Below are 22,153 nucleotides of genomic sequence, written 5' to 3'. Positions count from 1 at the left end.
GAAGTTCAAGCTGTCCTGCAGGCTCAGGGTGTATCAGTGTAAGCACGACCTATCCGTCGACATTTGAATGAAATGAAACGCTATGAAGACCCAGGAGGACCCCACTTCTGACACAGAGACATAAAAAAGCTAGACTGCAGTTTGCCAAAATGGTACGTGTGTAAGCCAAAATCCTTCTGGGAAAGCGTCTTGTGGACCTATGAGACCAAGATAGAGATGTTTGGTAAAGCACATCATTCTACTGTTTTACAAAAACGGAATGAGGCCTACAAGGAAAAGAATACAGTACCTACAGTCAAATGTGGTGGCGGTTCAAAGATGTTTTGGGGCTATTTTACTGCCTCTGGCACTGGGTGCCTTGACTGTGTGCAAGGCATCATGAAACCTGAAGATTACCAAAGGATCGCAATGTAGTGCCCAGTGTCAGAAAGCTGGATTTGAATTCTAGGTTTTGGGTTTTCCAGCAGGACAATGACCCCAAATATACTTCAAGAAGCACCCAGAAATGCATGGAAACTAAGCACTGGAGAGTTCTGAAATGGCCAGCAATGAAACCAGATCTAAATCCCATTGAACACCTGTGGAGAGATATTAATATTGCTCTTAGGAGAAGGCACCCTTCAAATATGAGACCTCGAGCAGTTTGCAAAAGAATAGTGCTCCAAAATTCCAGTTGAGAGGTGGAAGGAAGCTTGTTGATGGTTATAGAAAGCGATTGATTGCAGTTATTTATTCCAAAGGGTGTGCAACCAAATATTAAGTTGAGGATGCCAACAATTTTGTCCTCCCCATTTTTGGGGTATTGTGAGAAACTATCACAAATTTTCCTTTTTTTCTCTGTTTTTTGTGTTGGTCCAACACACACAAAGGAAATAAACATGTGTATAACAAAACGTGTAATTACAATAATTTTCTGGGAGAAATACTTAATTTTCTGGAACAATTTCAAGGGTGCCAATACTTTCAGCCATGAATGTAGATGATGTAAAGAAGAATTCTAGGTAGTAGCTCCAAGACCATACACTTCAAGTAGCAATTAAGGCAATATTCACACAAAGTTTATTGAGGAGTTTTTCTGAGCAAATCCTCTCCAAAATCCTTTTTAAAAATGCTTGGAAAACTGTTCCTATTGATTTCTATGGGAAATCCACTTTTGTTGTTCACCTGGTAGGGAAAAAAAAAGCCCATGTCACTTCTTTGAAGCAGATCTCCTGCAAACTAGGCACTGTCTAATCATAAGGCTGCAAAAAAACACTTCCAAAACCACTTCAGGAAAAGAAAGGCTGGGATGAGATAAAAGCTTTGAAAAGTCACAAAATTTAGACGTAACTCAGAGTTGCGGCAAAATTTTGCAACTTTTGAAGTTTTCAAGCCAGTTTCTCCCAACTCCAACAAAATGGGCAAAGATGGGGTGGGACAGGGGCGTAACACCACAGTTCGTCTAATTCATGATGAGCTGTAGCATTCCCTACACCAGACATCTCATGCCAGTGCCTGGTACTGGGGTGAGATTTCTGGTGTAGCGCACAGAGATGATGCGGCTCGTCAGATGCTCCATATTCATGAAGAGCAAAGACCTCTTCATGAAAAAGGAGAATTTGACTCCGGCATGCTCCCTCATCGAGATCGGCGTGAACACCGCTGGTCTTGATGAATGGGACCAAAAGTTTATTTTCGGGTAGATCCCATCCAAAAACCGTCTTTGAAAATCGCTTTAGGGTGTGTTCACACCGAGTTTCTTTGTTGAGTTTTTTTTTCAGGAGAAGCTGAGTGGAAAGTGCAAGTTTTTGAGGAGGATTTTGGCATTTCTGCCAACTCCTAGAAAAACTCAGTGTGAACACACCCTTAAGGGTTAAGAGTTTGTTTTTGGAGCAAAAACTTTTCAAATCCAACTCAAAACTTTTCAAAAAGTTTTAGTTTTTGTTTATTTTCCACTCCATCAGGCCCAATTCATCAAGGCTTTTCCGCCAGAATTGTGAAGTTAAAAGCCTTGAAAAGTTACAAAATTTAGTGCAATGACGGAATGCAGTAAAATTTTGAGCCTTTTGGCATTCTCACGCCATTTTCACCCAGCTCCGACACAGTGGGTGGAGCTGGGACAGGACAGGGGTGTGGCAACCACCGCGTGACAATTACACCACAAATCTTACTCAAGTTCCCGACTGAAGTATGATTTTTGGCAAGGTGCACTCCATTTCTCAGATGTGCCGGATTAATTAGGAGGCGTCTCTCTTAATGAATCAGGAGTGTTAGACTCCAGCGTGACCCCTCATCAAGACCAGCGTGAAAAACACTTGTCTTGTTGAATTGGGGCCTTAGCTTACATCATACGTTGGGAGCTTTTACAAACATATACTGTAATGTTCCCACAGTGCCCCATTCACCAGAGGCCAAAAGTGTGTTCTAGCAGCCTCTGTGTGTTTGACATGCAACTGCATACTGTTTACCTGTAAAGTGCATCAAACTGTACTTCCCTATATAGAGTGCCACTGCAAAGAAATATGCACCATGTTGAATATGTTTATTTATAATGGGTCCACATGATGGAGGGATGCCTTGACACCCATTCTGACTGTGCCCACTGTGGAGAGATACCTCCTCAGCGCAAGTGCCTGACAGTGGACCCAAAAGCAGACTGTACCTAGCCTTACTTTTTTGAGGTGAACTCCTGGAAGCCACTCCGAATCTTACACGTCAAATCAAAAGGCCACAAAAAGATGCTTCAGTAAATAAAAAAGCTATATAAAAACTCATTATAAGACACTTCAGGAAAGTATAAACTCCTCAAAGAACGAGCATTTCCTGAAACAGTTTCACATTGAAAAACTCATCATTTTTGGCCTCTAGCGTTGGGCGGATTGATTTGTGATCCATCGGTTAGGACAGTAGTCTATGGCCGCTGGTTGCAAGGCTCTTGAATCTCTAACCTCCTGGGATCCTTCTGACCTGGCCGATGGACTGCAGTCCTGCAAATCGATCCGCCCAACTCTATTGACAGCCTGATATAACTCCATGTGCACATACAGTACAGACCAAAAGTTTGGACACACCTTCTCATTTAAAGATTTTTCTGTATTTTCATGACTTTGAAAATTGTACATTCACACTGAAGGCATCAAAACTATGAATTAACACATGTGGAACTATATACTTAACAAAAAAGTGTGAAACAACTGCAAATATGTCTTATATTCTAGGTTCTTCAAAGTAGCCACCTTTTGCTTTGATGACTGCTTTGCACACTCTTGGCATTCTCTTGATGAGCTTCAAGAGGTTGTCACCGGAAATGGTTTTCACTTCACAGGTGTGCCCTGTCAGGTTTAATAAGTGGGATTTCTTGCCTTATAAATGGGCTTGGGACCATCAGTTGTGTTGTGCAGAAGTCAGGTGGATGCACAACTGATAGTCCTACTGAATAGACTGTTAGAATTCGTATTATGGCAAGAAAAAAGCAGCTAAGTAAAGAAAACGAGTGGCCATCATTACTTTAAGAAATGAAGGTCAGTCAGTCCGAAAAATTGGGCAAACTTTCAAAGTGTCCCCAAGTGCAGTTGCAAAAGCCAAGCGCTACAAAAAAACTGGCCCACATGTGGACCGCCCCAGGAAAGGAAGACCAAGAGTCACCTCTGCTTCTGAGGATAAGTTTATCCGAGTCACCAGCCTCAGAAATTGCAGGTTAACAGAAGCTCAGATTAGAGACCAGGTGTTATGCACACGCCCGGGCTAAGCGGCGTGTGCGTGTGATTGGTAGTGATTCCACTGGACCGTGCCGGAGAGTGAATGCCTGGAGGGGCGTGACTAGGTATTCACCCGATCCGACCAGGGTCGCACGACGGCATACGACGCCAGTGCACCAAGGAGGAACCGAGCAGAGGGACCAGGTGCTACTCCAGGACAGACCCCGGACACGGCTGTTGACCCACACAGGGGAATACAGGAACAGGCTGGTAGGCTGGCACACAGACTGGTGGGTATAGGCAGGCACGACTGGTATGCAGGCAGGCGGGTATGCAGGCAGGGGGGTAAAGGCAAGCACAGCTAGAGTGCAGACAGGGAGGCACTAGCAGGTAGGAACACAGGCGGGATAGGACCCAGTACACACCGGGACTAAGGAACAATACAGGCAGAACAGGTAAAGGACAGGAGAGAGTTCAGACTGGAACTGAGTGTACGGAGGAGACCGACACTGCAGAGGGATACAGGAGCGGGTCTGGGAATACGGCCCCCAGAGAGGCGGAACGAACAGGCAAGGAGCGTGTTCAGACAGGACAGACCAGACACAGGAGCGGGTCTAGGAAATCGGCCACTAGAAGGCGGAGCGAACAGGCAAGGAGCGTGTTCAGACAGGACAGACCAGACACAGGAGCGGGTCTAGGAAATCGGCCACTAGAAGGCGAGAGGAACAGGCTAGGAGCGTGTTCAGACAGGTCAGACAAGATACAGGAACGGGTCTAGGTAATCGGCCCCTAGAAGGCAGGAGGAACAGGCTAGGAGCGTGTTCAGACAGGACAGACAAGAGAACACAGAAAGGACTCAGTTCAGACACGGGAACTAATACCGAAAAGCAGGAGACATACAGGACTCAGTTCAGACACGGGAGCTGATACCGCAAAGCAGGAGACATACAGGACTCAGTTCAGACACGGGAGCTGATACCGCAAAGCAGAAGACATACAGGACTCAGTTCAGACAGGCCTGGAAATACAGCCTCCAGGAAAGGCAGACAAGGAAACAAAGAACGGGACCTGGCACCTTCAGAGTGCAAGCACACACTGAAGGAAACACTATGCTCAGGCAGGGATAGAAGGGAGCTGCTGAGCTATATACCAAGTGACAGACAGCAATAGGCTGAGGACGCACAAGGGGTGTGACCCACAGCAGGTACAAAAGGCAGGAAGTGATCGGGCGCCGCCCTTAAGCAGCAGAAACAGACACAAACAGACAGCATGGAGGGAAGCCAGAGAGACATTCTGGACAGGAGATCAAGTGCGCCCTCTTGCACAGTGGGAGATGAACCACCATGCAAGGACGCCGCCAGGTATGTTACAGTACCTCCCCCCTTACGCCCCCTCTTCTTCAGGCCTGCCAGAATCTTCCGCAGGGAATTCGAGGACCAGTCGTTCACTGGGTTGGAGGGGGACAGAGACTTGAGGGTAATCTCTGCTTCGAGGTACATCTTGTCAAGCTCACAGGAAAAAATAGACGGGTTATCAGGTACATAATGAGGAAAAGTCACTGTCTCTTTGTTATCTGGTGGTATCCCGGAGGATTCAGGAAACAACTGGAGGTCCTCCGCCGGGTCAGAAGAGTGCAGAGGCTCAGAGAAAACAACTGCTTCAGAGTACACTAGGTCAGACTCACTGGAGGAAGCAGGCGAGGTATCGGGTACCGAGTATAGGAAAGTCTCTGTCCATTCACCACCAGGTGGCACCCCGAAGGGTTCTGAACACAACTGGAGGTCCTCCGCCTGGTCGGAGGGGTGTAGAGACTCGGGAGTAACCTCTGCTTCGGAGTACACTAGGTCGGACTCACTGGACGAAGCGAGCGAGGTATCAGGTACAGAGTATAGGAAAGTCTCTGTCCATTCACCACCAGGTGGCACCCCGAAGGATTCTGAACACAACTGGAGGTCCTCCGCCTGGTCGGAGGGGTGTAGAGACTCAGGAGTAACCTCTGCTTCGGAGTACACTAGGTTGGACTCACTGGACGAAGCGAGCGAGGTATCAGGTACAGAGTATAGGAGAGTCTCTGTCCTTTCGCTACCAGGTAGCACCCCGAAGGGTTCAGGAGACAACTGGAGATCCTCCGCCTGGTCGGAGGGGTGTAGAGACTCGGAGGTAACTACCACTTTGGGGTACCCATTGTCAGGCTCACAGGACGAAGCGGACAAAGTATTGTGTACCGGGTGTAGAGAAGTCTCTCTCCATTTGTCATCGAGTGGTATCCCGGAGGGTTCAGGAGGCAACAGGGGATCCTCCGCCAGGTAGTAGAGGTGCACAGACTCTGAGGTAACCACAGCTTTGGAGCATCCTTGGACATGCACACCGGTTAAAGAGAGAGAAGCATCTGATGCCGGGTGCAGGAAGTTCTCCTGTGTGGAGTCTGGATGGGCAGAAGTCTCTTCAGCCAGGAGAACTGGTGCACTACCCACGCACATTACCCATTGGGGTTTCTCCGGGATACAGGGAGATGAAGCTTCAGTAGGGACTTCAAGGTTGGGGTCAGGAGGTCTCAGGGAGGACAGACCCTGGCGTGACGGCTTGCCTCTAAGTCTAGCACGTCTGGACTGCCTCTTGAGGTTGAGAGAAGTATTCCGGAAAGCGTAGTCACCCTGTGAGGATTCTGGGTGGGCAGTAGTCTCATTGGGCTGGAGGACTATTGCGCTACCCACACACATTACCCGTCGGGGCTGCTCCGGGATATTGGGAAGTGAAGCTTCAGCAGGGGCTTCAGAGTTAGGGTCCTCGAAGACCATACGAAAGGCCACCAGGAAGGCCTGCAGGTCAAGGATGACAGGATCCCATGCTTCCCATAGGGGGGTGACCCATTTCAAGGCATCACCCGCTAGGTAGTCAATCATAAAGGCCACTTTAGCCCAATCGGAAGGAAAATAGAGAGGGTAGGCCTTAAAGTGTAGCATGCATTGCTCCACAAATGCACGACACTGTCTTGGATCCCCATAGTAACGTGGCGGATCCGCAGGAACGAGAGCTGATAGATCCATCTGGACGGGTGCGTAATTCGCCTGGAACTCAGCTAAAGGGGGAAAAAAATGTATTTATTTATTTTAATGCATGTATTCGCTGGAAAAACTTCTCAAAGAGCGAAGGCCGTGGGGCTCAACGGGAACCATGGCCTGAGCATGCTGTTATGCACACGCCCGGGCTAAGCGGCGTGTGCGTGTGATTGGTAGTGATTCCACTGGACCGTGCCGGACAGTGAATGCCTGGAGGGGCGTGACTAGGTATTCACCCGATCCGACCAGGGTCGCACGACGGCATACGACGCCAGTGCACCAAGGAGGAACCGAGCAGAGGGACCAGGTGCTACTCCAGGACAGACCCCGGACACGGCTGTTGACCCACACAGGGGAATACAGGAACAGGCTGGTAGGCTGGCACACAGACTGGTGGGTATAGGCAGGCACGACTGGTATGCAGGCAGGCGGGTATGCAGGCAGGGGGGTAAAGGCAAGCACAGCTAGAGTGCAGACAGGGAGGCACTAGCAGGTAGGAACACAGGCGGGATAGGACCCAGTACACACCGGGACTAAGGAACAATACAGGCAGAACAGGTAAAGGACAGGAGAGAGTTCAGACTGGAACTGAGTGTACGGAGGAGACCGACACTGCAGAGGGATACAGGAGCGGGTCTGGGAATACGGCCCCCAGAGAGGCGGAACGAACAGGCAAGGAGCGTGTTCAGACAGGACAGACCAGACACAGGAGCGGGTCTAGGAAATCGGCCACTAGAAGGCGGAGCGAACAGGCAAGGAGCGTGTTCAGACAGGACAGACCAGACACAGGAGCGGGTCTAGGAAATCGGCCACTAGAAGGCGAGAGGAACAGGCTAGGAGCGTGTTCAGACAGGTCAGACAAGATACAGGAACGGGTCTAGGTAATCGGCCCCTAGAAGGCAGGAGGAACAGGCTAGGAGCGTGTTCAGACAGGACAGACAAGAGAACACAGAAAGGACTCAGTTCAGACACGGGAACTAATACCGAAAAGCAGGAGACATACAGGACTCAGTTCAGACACGGGAGCTGATACCGCAAAGCAGGAGACATACAGGACTCAGTTCAGACACGGGAGCTGATACCGCAAAGCAGAAGACATACAGGACTCAGTTCAGACAGGCCTGGAAATACAGCCTCCAGGAAAGGCAGACAAGGAAACAAAGAACGGGACCTGGCACCTTCAGAGTGCAAGCACACACTGAAGGAAACACTATGCTCAGGCAGGGATAGAAGGGAGCTGCTGAGCTATATACCAAGTGACAGACAGCAATAGGCTGAGGACGCACAAGGGGTGTGACCCACAGCAGGTACAAAAGGCAGGAAGTGATCGGGCGCCGCCCTTAAGCAGCAGAAACAGACACAAACAGACAGCATGGAGGGAAGCCAGAGAGACATTCTGGACAGGAGATCAAGTGCGCCCTCTTGCACAGTGGGAGATGAACCACCATGCAAGGACGCCGCCAGGTATGTTACACCAGGTCAATGCCACACAGAGTTCTAGCAGCAGACACATCTCTACAACAACTGTTAAAAGGAGACTTTGTGCAGCAGGCCTTCATGGTAAAATAGCTGCTAGGAAACCACTGCTAAGGACAGGCAACAAGCAGAAGAGACTTGTTTGGGCTAAAGAACACAAGGAATGGACATGTGCTTTGGTCTGATGAGTCCAAATTTGAGATCTATGGTTCCAACTACTGTGTCTTTGTGCGACGCAGAAAAGGTGAATGGATGGACTCTACATGCCTGGTTCCCACCGTGAAGCATGGAGGAGGAGGTGTGATGGTGTGGGGGTGCTTTGCTGGTGACACTGTTGGGGATTTATTCAAAATTGAAGGCATACTGAACCAGCATGGCTACCACAGCATCTTGCAGCGGTGTGCTATTCCATCCGGTTTGCGTTTAGTTGGACCATCATTTATTTTTCAACAGGACAATGACCCCAAACACACCTCCAGGCTGTGTAAGGGCTATTTGACCAAGAAAGAGAGTGATGGGGTGCTACGCCAGATGACCAGGCCTCCACAGTCACCAGACCTGAACCCAATCGAGATGGTTTGGGGTGAGCTGGACTGCAGAGTGAAGGCAAAAGGGCCAACAAGTGCTAAGAATCTCTGGGAACTCCTTCAAGATTGTTGGAAGACCATTTCCGGTGACTACCTCTTGAAGCTCATCAAGAGAATGCCAAGAGTGTGCAAAGCAGTCATCAAAGCAAAAGGTAGCCAACTTTGAAGAACCTAGAATATAAGACATATTTTCAGTTGTTTCACACTTTTTTGTTAAGTATATAATTCCACATGTGTTAATTCATAGTTTTGATGCCTTCAGTGTGAATGTACAATTTTCATAGTCATGAAAATACAGAAAAATCTTTAAATGAGGTGTGTCCAAACTTTTGGTCTGTACTGTACACCTATGGCCTGTTAAAACAAGCCAATCACTGCGGAACAATTTTGAGCATAATTTTTGTTAAGTTCAATTTTTCTGCTGATTTAGATAAAGATAGGCATTCTGATTTCAAAACTGTGGTTAGTTAGTTGGTCAGCTCTTTGGTAGTCGCCAGGTCCACACAGGCAGGAAGCTTCTTAGTGCAAATAGGAACGTTTATGAGACTTCATAAACTTCATTTCCCTTCATAAGAGAAAACAAACGACCTTTCCTTCGGCATAACGGCAAACCAAAAACAAACAGTCCATTTACTAGCATGAACTCGCCCTCTCAGGTTATCGTCCAACTCTGAGTCTCTGGCAGATACAGAATGACATTGGAGGTCATTACACTTCCACTCACAGACACACAATGAGGCAGCTGATCTGCCTTATATAGGACGTACCACACCCAGAGGTGGAGATATAGGAGCAGCCAGTGCCACCCATCTCTTTGACTGCTCCTAATCCTGGCCCTTGCTATACCCTACTATACGTGCTTGAGCCTGCTTTTCTGGGCTTACATCACCAAGGCTAACCACCTCGATGACACATATCTCCCCTCGAGGACCTGTCTGGTGGCCATCTTACACACGTCAAGTTTTTTCTCTACAGCTTATCTTAATGCCATTACTCTAGGCTGGATCGAGGGTAGAATTAGAGTTCTCCTTTTAGCCGAGAGCAAATCGCCTTCTAGTGGGAAGGGGTGGAGGATGTTGTGGTAAATATTTATACTTTGATTATTATTTTAGACAATTAAATCTACATATACAGTGAAGGAAATAATTATTTGATCCCTTGCTGTTTTTGTAAGTTTGCCCACTGACAAAGACATGAACAGTCTATTATTTTAAGGGTAGGTTAATTTTAACTTTGAGAGATAGAATATCCAAAAAAATAAAGAAAATCACATTGTATAAATTAGATAAATGTATTTGCATTTTGCAGTGAGAAATAAGTATTTGATCCCCTACAAACCATTATGGGTTCTGGTTCCTACAGACCAGTTAGACACTCCTAATCAACTCTTTACATGCATTAAAGACAGCTGTCTTACATAGTCACCTGTATAAAAGACTCCTGTCCACAGACTCAATTAATCAGTCAGACTCTAACCTCTACAACATGGGTTAGACCAAAGAGCTTTCTAAGGATGTCAGGGACAAGATCATAAACCTACACAAAGCTGGAATGGGCTACAAAACCATAAGTAAGACGCTGGGTGAGAAGGAGACAACTGTTGGTGCAATAGTAAGTGTAGCATCGGCGTCTCTGCCCCGTTCTAGGCAGAGACGCCGTCCCTCTCACCTCCCCGCTCCTGGCGCGGCGTCCTCCAGCGCTTCTCTCCCCGCTGCTTCCGGCACGCGCTCCTTCCCCGGCAGTGTGCTTAGGGCGCGCGCGCTCCCCCTCTCTTAAAGGGACCGCGCGCGCCGTCCTAAGGAGTCCCCGGCCAATTGCCGGAAGACCTCCCATATAAAAGGCACCTCCTCCAAAATGGAGGTGCCCGAGCAATGTTGTAGCACTGTTCACTACTCTGCTTCAGCCCTCAGGTCCCGTTGCCAGTTACCTGCCAGATTCCTGCCAGTCTGCTGTCTAATTCCTGCCTGTTATCCTGCTACCTGCCTGCTAGCCTGAGGTCCGACGGTCTGCCTTCCAACTTCTGTCAGTCTGTCTAAGGACCAGCCTGCCCGCTCACCTGGGAGCGCACATCTTCTACCTGCCTGCTTGCCTGAGGTCCGACGGTCTGCCTTCCAACTCCTGTCAGTCTGTCTAAGGACCAGCTTGCCCGCTCACCTGGGAGCGCTCATCTGCTGCCTGTCTGCTAGCCTACCAGGAGGCTCTGCCGTCACGTGCTGTGACCACCCGCCTGTCCAGAGACTCCTGCCCGCTCACCTGGGAGCGCTCATCTGCTACCTGTCTGTTGGTCTTCCTGGAGGCTCCGCTGTCACATGCTGTGACCACCCGATTATCCAGAGACTCTCGCCTGCTCACCTGGGAGCTCACGTCTATCATCTGCCGCCACAGGTCGTACCAATCCTTTACCCAGAGACTGCCCCGGTCACTTGCCGTGACCTCCTGCCCGTTCATCCAGAGACTGCCCCGGTCACTTGCTGTGACCTCCTGCCCGTTCATCCAGAGACTGCCCCGGTCACTTGCCATGACCTCCTGCCCGTTCATTCAGAGACTGTCCCAGTCACCTGCTGTGACTGCCTGCCCGTCTACCCTGGTCGCCACCCGCTCCCTTACAAGGACCGCCCCCTTGTATAGTAGCTCAGAGGTTCCGCCTCCCAGACCCGTTACAGTTTGCTCGGGCCATGGAACCCGGTGGCACCCAAGCTCCCTCGCTCTCGGACCTGTGTCATGAACTGTCCCGTCAGAGGTCCCAACAGGAGTCCATCCTGGCTCACCTGCGGAATGTCAATTCTCGCCTGGACACTCTGACTGCTCTGCCTGCAACCACCGCCAGTGCCATGACTCGCAATCCGGCAGCTCCACTGCCCACTAATAACATGGTATCCTACCCCGGACCCCGGCTTTCTGCACCTCCTCGTTTCGGAGGCGACTCCGCCCAGGCTCGGGGCTTCATAAATCAGTGCACCCTGCACTTTGAACTCCTGTCTCACCAGTTTAACTCCGACCGGGCCAAAATTGCCTTCATCATGTCCCATCTCACCGGAGAGGCCCTGGCCTGGCTAAATCCTCTATGGGAGAGAGGAGACCCCCTGGTGTCCGACTTGCCTGCCTTTCTCACGGCTTTCCGGAAAGTCTTCGACGAACCCGGACGGAAGACCTCATCCGCATCATCTCTGCTACGCCTCCGTCAGGGAAGTCTCACCGTGGGCCAATATGCCATACGGTTCCGTACCCTTGCCTCGGAGCTGGCCTGGGATAATGACGCTCTGGTTTCCGTCTTCTGGGAGGGTCTGTCCGGCCGTATTAAAGATGAACTTGCCGGTCGGGACATTCCTACCACTCTCGATGACCTAATAACTCTTGCCACCCGGATTGACCTGCGGTTCCAGGAGCGTGCCAAAGAGGTCACCCGTGAGAGGAGGTTTCCACGTCTAGCTCCTACTTTTCAGAAACCCGTCACTCCCTCCGTCTCTCCTCAGCTACACTCTCCTGAGTCTATGCAGGTCGATCAGACCAAGATGGTCGGTTCTCGCCAAGAATCTCGCCGAGCCGAGGGAAGCTGTTTCTATTGTGGCAGTATGAAGCACTTCATCCGTTCCTGCCCGGAAAAGCCGGGAAACGCCAGTGTCTAGGACCACTCGGAGAGGTCGTCCTAGACAAAAGTAAGCCCTCTCCGTCTCTGACCTTACCGGTCTCTATTGCTTGGGGAGAAAACCGTCTCTTTGAACTCGCCCATCTGGATTCTGGAGCTGCTGGAAACCTCATCTCCCAGTCTCTGGTAGAGAGATACCATATTCCCACCAAGTCCCTGGCTGAACCATTGTCAGTCGCCTCCGTGGATGGAAGACTTCTCTCGGAGACCATCCTGCTCGTCACCGAACCCATAACCCTGCAGGTGGGAATGCTGCACTCTGAGGAGATCTCATTCCATGTGCTGTCCGGACTTTCTCACTCCCTGTTGCTAGGTCTACCTTGGCTCCAGACACATGAACCCGTATTGAACTGGCGGTCCGGTGAAGTACTCCGATGGGGTCCTGACTGCCATAGGACCTGCCTGGTCCCGGTCCGTCCACTTCGCCCTCAGCCTACTCCAGCTAACTTACCTGGTCTCCCGGCTCCCTACTGGCCCTATGCGGACGTCTTCGGTAAGAAGGAAGCTGAGACGTTGCCACCCCATAGGCCATACGATTGCCCGATCGACCTGGTACCTGGCACCACTCCTCCCCGTGGGCGTATCTACCCGTTGTCTGCAGCCGAGACCCGAGCCATGTCTGAGTACATTGAAGAGAATCTGGCTAGGGGATTTATCCGAAAATCTACCTCCCCGGCTGGAGCAGGATTCTTCTTTGTCAAAAAGAAAGACGGCTCGCTACGTCCCTGTATTGACTACAGAGGACTCAATCTCATCACGGTAAAAAACAAATATCCCCTGCCACTCATCTCCAAATTGTTTGACCGTCTCAAGGGCGCCAGGATCTTCTCCAAGCTGGATCTACGAGGAGCGTATAATCTGGTCCGTATCCGTCAAGGAGACGAGTGGAAGACGGCATTCAATACCTGGGACGGTCACTACGAGTACCTTGTGATGCCCTTCGGTCTCTGTAATGCTCCCGCGGTCTTTCAGGAACTAGTCAACGACATCTTCCGTGACCTCCTGTACTCCTGCGTAGTGGTATACCTGGACGATATCTTGGTCTTCTCTCCGGATCTCCCCACACACCGGAGGGATGTTCGTCAGGTCCTGCTTAGGCTTCGGCAGAACCACCTTTACGCCAAATACGAGAAGTGCCTCTTCGATCAGACCTCCCTTCCGTTCTTGGGCTATGTCATCTCCCAAACAGGTCTGCAAATGGATCCCAAGAAGCTCTCTTCCGTTCTAAAATGGCCTCGTCCTGAAGGTTTGAAGGCGATACAGCGATTCCTGGGCTTCGCTAATTATTATCGTCTTTTCATCCCACACTTCTCGTCTCGGACTGCTCCCATATCTGCACTTACCCGTAAGGGGGCTAACTCCAGGACATGGTCGCCTGAAGCCGAGGAGGCCTTCCTTTCCCTAAAGAAAGCCTTCGCCTCTGCTCCCGTCCTGCACCATCCGGACTGTAATAAACAATTCTACCTGGAGGTTGATGCCTCCTCCTCCGGAGCCGGAGCGGTGCTCACCCAGAAGTCTTCTACCGGGAGAATGGTAACGTGCGGCTTCTTCTCCAAAATCTTCTCCTCGTCGGAGCGCAACTACTCCATTGGAGACCGGGAATTGCTAGCCATCAAATTGGCACTGGGAGAGTGGCGCTATCTGCTTGAAGGGGCTCTCTACCCGGTAATTATCTACACGGATCACAAAAACCTGGCATATCTCCAAAATGCCCAGAGACTCAATCCTCGCCAGGCCCGGTGGTCGTTGTTTTTTGCCCGCTTCGACTTCATTCTTCATTTCCGTCCGGCGGACAAGAACGTCAAAGCTGATGCCTTGTCCCGGTCCTTCCTGTCCTCCGATCAAGAGGAGGAACCTACGCACATCATCGACTCCTCCAAGGTGATGAATGTGGCCCCCTTGGATCTGACTCGTCTTCCACCCGGTAAGACGTTCGTAGCTGTGCCAGATCGGGAGAGGGTTCTTCGCTGGGGACATTCTTCTAAACTAGCTGGCCATGCTGGCCAAAAGAAGACCTTCCAACTTATTACCCGGCATTACTGGTGGCCTACCCTGCGTAAGGACGTGGTAGACTTCGTCGCGGCCTGTTCATCCTGTGCCCGTAACAAAGTTCCCCGACATCTACCTGCCGGCCATCTCCTGCCCCTTCCCGTACCTGCTGCTCCTTGGCAACACATCGCTATGGACTTTATCACCGACCTTCCAGTTTCTGCCGGTTGTACTGTCATTTGGGTTGTCGCTGACCGTTTTTCTAAGATGGCCCACTTCATTCCCCTGCCTGGTCTTCCGTCTGCACCCGAGCTGGCTAAAGACTTTATCCGCCACATCTTCCGTCTCCATGGTCTGCCCCTCCACATCGTGTCGGATCGTGGGGTTCAGTTCACCTCTCGCTTCTGGAGAGCCACATGTAAGCTGCTGGACATTACCCTGGATTTCTCCTCCGCTTACCACCCTCAGTCCAATGGTCAAGTGGAGCGGATCAATCAGATCTTGTCCAGCTACCTCCGGCACTTCGTTGATGCTCACCACTCGGACTGGGTGGATCTCCTACCATGGGCCGAGTTCTCTTATAACAACCATGAGAGCGAGTCCTCTTCCAAATCCCCGTTCTTTATAGTCGGTGGCCAACATCCCCGGATTCCACTTCCTGTCTCCGTTTCTGTGGACAACCCTGCTGCGGAGTCTCTTGTCAGCGAATTTTCTACTATTTGGGAGAGCACCAGGTCCGCTCTTCTTCTCTCCTCTGAGCGGATGAAGAGATATGCTGATAAGAGACATCTGGATCCGCCCCAATTCCGTCCGGGAGACAAGGTTTGGCTCTCATCCAAACATGTGCGGCTCAAAGTACCCTCCTACAAGTTGGGTCCTCGATTCATCGGCCCCTTCGAAGTCCTCAGGCAAATTAACCCTGTGGCCTACAAATTAAAACTCCCGGCCACCCTACGGATCCCCAACTCCTTCCACGTATCTCTCCTCAAACCCGTTGTCTTTAACTTTTTTTCCAAAAATCCAGGTGCCCCTCCTGCTCCGGTTTCCGCTGATGACATCTTTGAGGTAGAGAGTATTCTGGCCTCCAAGAGGGTAAGAGGAAAAACCTTTTTTCTGGTAGATTGGAAGGGGTTTGGTCCTGAGGAGAGAACTTGAGAACCAGGGAGAACATCAATGCCCCGCTTCTCCTTGAGAAATTTCTTTCTGACCAAAAAAAGAGGGGGCCTAAAGGGGGGGTACTGTAGCATCGGCGTCTCTGCCCCGTTCTAGGCAGAGACGCCGTCCCTCTCACCTCCCCGCTCCTGGCGCGGCGTCCTCCAGCGCTTCTCTCCCCGCTGCTTCCGGCACGCGCTCCTTCCCCGGCAGTGTGCTTAGGGCGCGCGCGCTCCCCCTCTCTTAAAGGGACCGCGCGCGCCGTCCTAAGGAGTCCCCGGCCAATTGCCGGAAGACCTCCCATATAAAAGGCACCTCCTCCAAAATGGAGGTGCCCGAGCAATGTTGTAGCACTGTTCACTACTCTGTTTCAGCCCTCAGGTCCCGTTGCCAGTTACCTGCCAGATTCCTGCCAGTCTGCTGTCTAATTCCTGCCTGTTATCCTGCTACCTGCCTGCTAGCCTGAGGTCCGACGGTCTGCCTTCCAACTTCTGTCAGTCTGTCTAAGGACCAGCCTGCCCGCTCACCTGGGAGCGCACATCTTCTACCTGCCTGCTTGCCTGAGGTCCGACGGTCTGCCTTCCAACTCCTGTCAGTCTGTCTAAGGACCAGCTTGCCCGCTCACCTGGGAGCGCTCATCTGCTGCCTGTCTGCTAGCCTACCAGGAGGCTCTGCCGTCACGTGCTGTGACCACCCGCCTGTCCAGAGACTCCTGCCCGCTCACCTGGGAGCGCTCATCTGCTACCTGTCTGTTGGTCTTCCTGGAGGCTCCGCCGTCACATGCTGTGACCACCCGATTATCCAGAGACTCTCGCCTGCTCACCTGGGAGCTCACGTCTATCATCTGCCGCCACAGGTCGTACCAATCCTTTACCCAGAGACTGCCCCGGTCACTTGCCGTGACCTCCTGCCCGTTCATCCAGAGACTGCCCCGGTCACTTGCTGTGACCTCCTGCCCGTTCATCCAGAGACTGCCCCGGTCACTTGCCGTGACCTCCTGCCCGTTCATTCAGAGACTGTCCCAGTCACCTGCTGTGACTGCCTGCCCGTCTACCCTGGTCGCCACCCGCTCCCTTACAAGGACCGCCCCCTTGTATAGTAGCTCAGAGGTTCCGCCTCCCAGACCCGTTACAGTAAGATAATGGAAGAAATACAAAATGACTGTCAATCGACATCGCTCTGGGGCACCATGCAAAATCTCACCTCGTGGGGTATCCTTGATCATGAGGAAGGTGAGAGATCAGCCTAAAACTACACGGGGGGAAGTTATTCATGATCTCAAGGCAGCTGGGACCACAGTCACCAAGAAAACCATTGGTATCACATTACGCCTTAAAGGTTTAAAATCCTGCAGTGCCCGCATGGTCCCCCTGCTCAAGAAGGCACATGTGCAGGTCCGTCTGAAGTTTGCCAATAAACACCTGGATGATTCTGTGAGTTATTGGGAGAAGGTGCTGTGGTCAGATGAGACAAAAATTGAGTTCTTTGGCATTAACTCAACTCAACTCACCGTGTTTGGAGGAAGAGAAATACTGCCTATGACCCTAAGAACAACGTCCCCACTGTCAAGCATGGAGGTGGAAACATTATGTTTTGGCGGTGTTTCTCTGCTAAGGGCACAGGACTAATTCACCGCATCAATGGGAGAATGGATGGAGCCATGTACCGTAAAATCCTGAGTGACAACCTCCTTCCCTCCGCCAGGACATTAAAAATGGGTCGTGGCTGGGTCTTCCAGCAAGACAATGACCCAAAACATACAGCCAAGGCAACAAATGAGTGGCTTAAAAAGAAGCACATTAAGGTCATGGAGTGGCATAGCCAGTCTCCAGACCTTAATCCCATAGAAAACTTATGGAGGGAGTTGAAGCTCCGAGTTGCCAAGCGACAGCCTCAAAATCTTAATGATTTAGAGATGATCTGCAAAGAGGAGTGGACCAAAATTCCTCCTGACATGTGCGCAAACCTCATCATCAACTACAAAAATCGTCTGGCTGCTGTGCTTGCCAACAAGAGTTTTTCCACCAAGTATTAAGTGTTGTTTGCCAGAGGGATCAAATACTTATTTCTCACTGCAAAATGCAAATAAATTTATCTAATTTATACAATGTGATTTTCTTGATTTTTTGGGGATATTATATCTCTCAATGTTAAAATTAACCTACCCTTAAAATTATAGACTGTTCATGTCTTTGTCAGTGGGCAAACTTACAAAAACAGCAAGGGATCAAATACTTATTTCCTTCACTGTATATATTTGATAATTTAATATTTTAAAATTAGCTTTAGAAGTGTTATTCATAAAAGCGATAACACAGCATTGTATGTTATATACAGCTGTCTTTCTGTTACACTTTCCTCTGTTTTTTTAAAGTATAGTTAATTGGGCAGAGCTAGTTTAGTTCAAGGACATCTGCATCATTTCCATAATTTACGACATTGTTATTTCCAATTAAAATGCTTTCTGTATTAGGTATGGCATACCCTTACTTCTGGGGGTGTAATAAAATACATGTTGCTTGGGCTCTGAGGGCAGACAAGAATTGTACACTCAGACACTGGCTGTCTTTCTCTGATGCATCGTATTTATTTAATTGAACCAAAAATGGCAGACAGATTTAGAGATGATTTATCGCAATCTAAACTAGCTCTTCTTGAAAGGGCTACCGACAAGGACGACCTTGGCGACCGACAACAGGCTGTTTTTGTCTAGGCTATTCAGTTACACATAGTGTGGTGAAAAGTTGTGTGCCACTCTATATAGAGAAATGTATTCCAAAAAATTGTATGCATGGGGTTAGCAGAATTTCTTTTGTTATTTACTCACTTACTTCCTTTTTTCAGATCATGTCTGTCTCTCCTAATTCTTGTTGTGTCTAAATAGCCCTGACGAATATCAGCACATTTGTTAAGAAAGCTTATTTTGCATATTTAAAAGTAAACTTGGTGATCAAGATAAGTCTTGGGCCCATCACAAAATGTGCAAGCAGTGTGTTGAGAGTTTATGGATGTGGACGAAGGGAGCACGTGATAAGATGCAATTTGGTATACCTATGGTATACGCTGATGACAGGTGTAGTCAGCACCCGCCGTCTGTGAATAGTGCGCATTAAATAAATAATTAAATAAAAAAATGGCGTGGGGTACCCCCTATATTTTAAAACCGAGCAGAGAGCGGCGGGCTTCTGTTATGAGGCTAGGACAGTTCATGGTTAATGGCCCGTCCCCAGCCAAAAAAATAGAATCCAGCAGCCACATTAGATGGCACACATTTGATGCGCCAATTCTGGTGCTTTACCCGGCTCTTCACGATGCCCTGATTCAGTGGCAAACGGAGTAATATATGGGTTTGATGACAACTGTGATTTGTCAAAGGAGGGTATCCTGTAGATTAAAAAGTTGTGATAGAGAAAAAGTGGGGTCACTTTGGGATTCAGAAGCCAAACGTTAGTCAAAAACAAGTGTCTGACGTAACACAGAGAACATTGTGCTCCCCAGTGATCGAGGAACAAGCGTTTGAAGGAACTCATTCCCAACTATCGGCCGTCCTGACTGGCCATCGCCCTAGAGCCCTGCAGCACGCTTGTTGGTGAATTTTAGGCTCTCTTACACCATTGTCCTCGGCAGCACATCCTCCTGTGTAACCAGTACACGTGCTGCTGAGAATTTACAGCAATAAAATCCTTGCAGATTCAATTCTCAGATGAAAATAAAATTGGAGGCAGCGCTTACTGTGGGGTGTGTGCGGTGGTCTGTCCTGAGGTGGGATTATGAGGACTGTGACTACTGAGACAAGGCCAGTCTGCTGTATCCTGCCCAGTGCCTGTGTCAGCACCCGGGCAAGTGCCGGGGCCCTGAGCAGTGCCGGGCACCCCGCTGGGCTATGGATGGAGGAGAGCGGTGCCAGCGCCCGCCCTTCTACCCCGCTTGCTCAGGGCCCCGGCAGCCGGATACTTACCTCTCCCCGTGCCTCCGCAGATCTGCTGTCTTCCTGCTGTGCACTCCCTGTGACGTCTCAGGTCAGAGGGTGCGGTGACATCTTTCCACCGCGCCCTCCCCTGAGCCATCACAGGCAGCGCTGAGCGGGACGACGCCGGCAACGCTGGAGTCCGGACCTGAGCAGCGGCAGCAGGTGAGGAGGAGTGAGGTATTTGATTTTTTTTTTTCTTGTATGGAGGCATGGGGCATTATATGGGGGGGTGACATCCTGAATGGGGCATTATATGGGGGGTGACATCCTGCATGGGGTATTATATGGGGGGGACATCCTGCATGGGGTATTTATGGGGGGTGACATCCTGCATGGGGCATTATAAAGAGGGGGGGTGAAATCCTGCATGGGGTATTTTAAAGAGAGGTGGGTGATATCCTGCATGGGGCATTATATGGTGGGGGAAAGGGACATCCTGCACGGGGCAATATATGGGGGGGAGGGACATCTTGCATGGGGCATTATATGGGGGGGAAAGGGACATCCTGCATGGGGCATTATATGGGGGGGGACATCCTGCATGGGGCATTATATGGGGGGAAAGGGACATCCTGCATGGGGCATTATATGGGGGGGGGACATCCTGCATGGGGCATTATATGGGGGGGAAAGGGACATCCTGCATGATGCATTATATGGGGGGGGAAGGGACATTCTGCATGGGGCATTATATGGGGGAGGAGAGGAGACATCCTGCATGGGGCATTATATGGGGGGAAAGGGACATCTTGCATGGGACATTATATGGGGGGGACATCCTGCATGGGGCATTATATGGGGGGGAAAGGGGCATCCTGCATGGGGCATTATATGGGGGGTAAAGGGACATCCAGCATGGGGCATTATATGGGAGAAAAGGACATCCTGCATAGGGCATTATATGGGGGGGGGGGAGTGACATCCTGCATGGGGCATTATATGGGGGGGTGACATCCTGCATGGGGCATTATATGGGGGGTAGAAGTGACATCCAGCATGGGGCATTATATGGGGGGGTGACATCCTGCATGGGGCATTATATGGGGGGGTGACATCCTGCATGGGGTATTATATGGGGGGACATCCTGCATGGGGTATTTATGGGGGGTGACATCCTGCATGGGGCATTATAAAGAGGGGGGGTGAAATCCTGCATGGGGTATTTTAAAGAGAGGTGGGTGATATCCTGCATGGGGCATTATATGGTGGGGGAAAGGGACATCCTGCACGGGGCAATATATGGGGGGGAGGGACATCTTGCATGGGGCATTATATGGGGGGAAAAGGGACATCCTGCATGGGGCATTATATGGGGGGGGACGACATCCTGCATGGGGCATTATATGGGGGGAAAGGGACATCCTGCATGGGGCATTATATGGGGGGGGACATCCTGCATGGGGCATTATATGGGGGGGAAAGGGACATCCTGCATGAGGCATTATATGGGGGGGAAAGGGACATTCTGCATGGGGCATTATATGGGGGAGGAGAGGAGACATCCTGCATGGGGCATTATATGGGGGGGAAAGGGACATCTTGCATGGGACATTATATGGGGGGGGACATCCTGCATGGGGCATTATATGGGGGGGAAAGGGACATCCTGCATGAGGCATTATATGGGAGGGGGGGACATCCTGCATGGGGCATTATATGGGGGGTAAAGGGACATCCAGCATGGGGCATTATATGGGAGAAAAGGACATCCTGCATAGGGCATTATATGGGGGGGGGGGAGTGACATCCTGCATGGGGCATTATATGGGGGGGTGACATCCTGCATAGGGCATTATATGGGGGGTAGAAGTGACATCCAGCATGCGGCATTATATGGGGGGGTGACATCCTGCATGGATCATTATATGGGGGGTGACATCCTGCATGGGGCATTATATGGGAGGAGAAATGATATCCTGCATGGGGCATTATATGGGGGGGAGAAGTGATATCCTGCATGGGCCATTATATGGGGGGTGACATCCTGCATGGGGCATTATAAGGGGGGGAACAGCCTGCATGGGGCATTATGTGGGGGAAACTGCCTGCATGGATCATTATATGGGGGCCAGTATCCTGTATGGAGCGTTATAAGGGGACCAGTATCCTGTATGGAGCGTTATAAGGGGACCAGTGTCCTGTATGGAGCGTTATATGGGGGCCAGTATTCTGTATGGAGCGTTATATGGGGGCCAGTATTCCGTATGGAGCATTATATGGGGGCCGGTATCCTGTATGGAGCATTATAAAGTGACCAGTATCCTGTATGAAGCGTTATATGGGGGCCAGTATTCTGTATGGAGCGTTATATGGAAGCCAGTATTCTGTATGGAGTGTTATATGGGGGCCAGTATTCTGTATGGAGTGTTCTATGGGGGCCAATATTCTGTATGGAGCGTTATATGGGGGCCAGTATTCTGTATGGAGTGTTATATGGGGGCCGGTATCCTGTATGGAGCGTTATAAGGGGACCAGTGTCCTGTATGGAGCGTTACATGGGGGCCAGTATCCTGTATGGAGTGTTATATGGGGGCCAGTATTCTGTATGGAGTGTTATATGGGAGCCAGTATTCTGTATGGAGCGTTATATTGGGGCC

This window comes from Phyllobates terribilis, unplaced genomic scaffold (assembly GCF_046119375.1).
Source record: "Phyllobates terribilis strain yellow unplaced genomic scaffold, ASM4611937v1 Scaffold_11__3_contigs__length_659146591, whole genome shotgun sequence".
NCBI lineage: Eukaryota > Metazoa > Chordata > Amphibia > Anura > Dendrobatidae > Phyllobates > Phyllobates terribilis.
The sequence above is the reverse complement of the archived record's forward strand: the minus strand, read 5'-3'. Positions refer to the sequence as shown.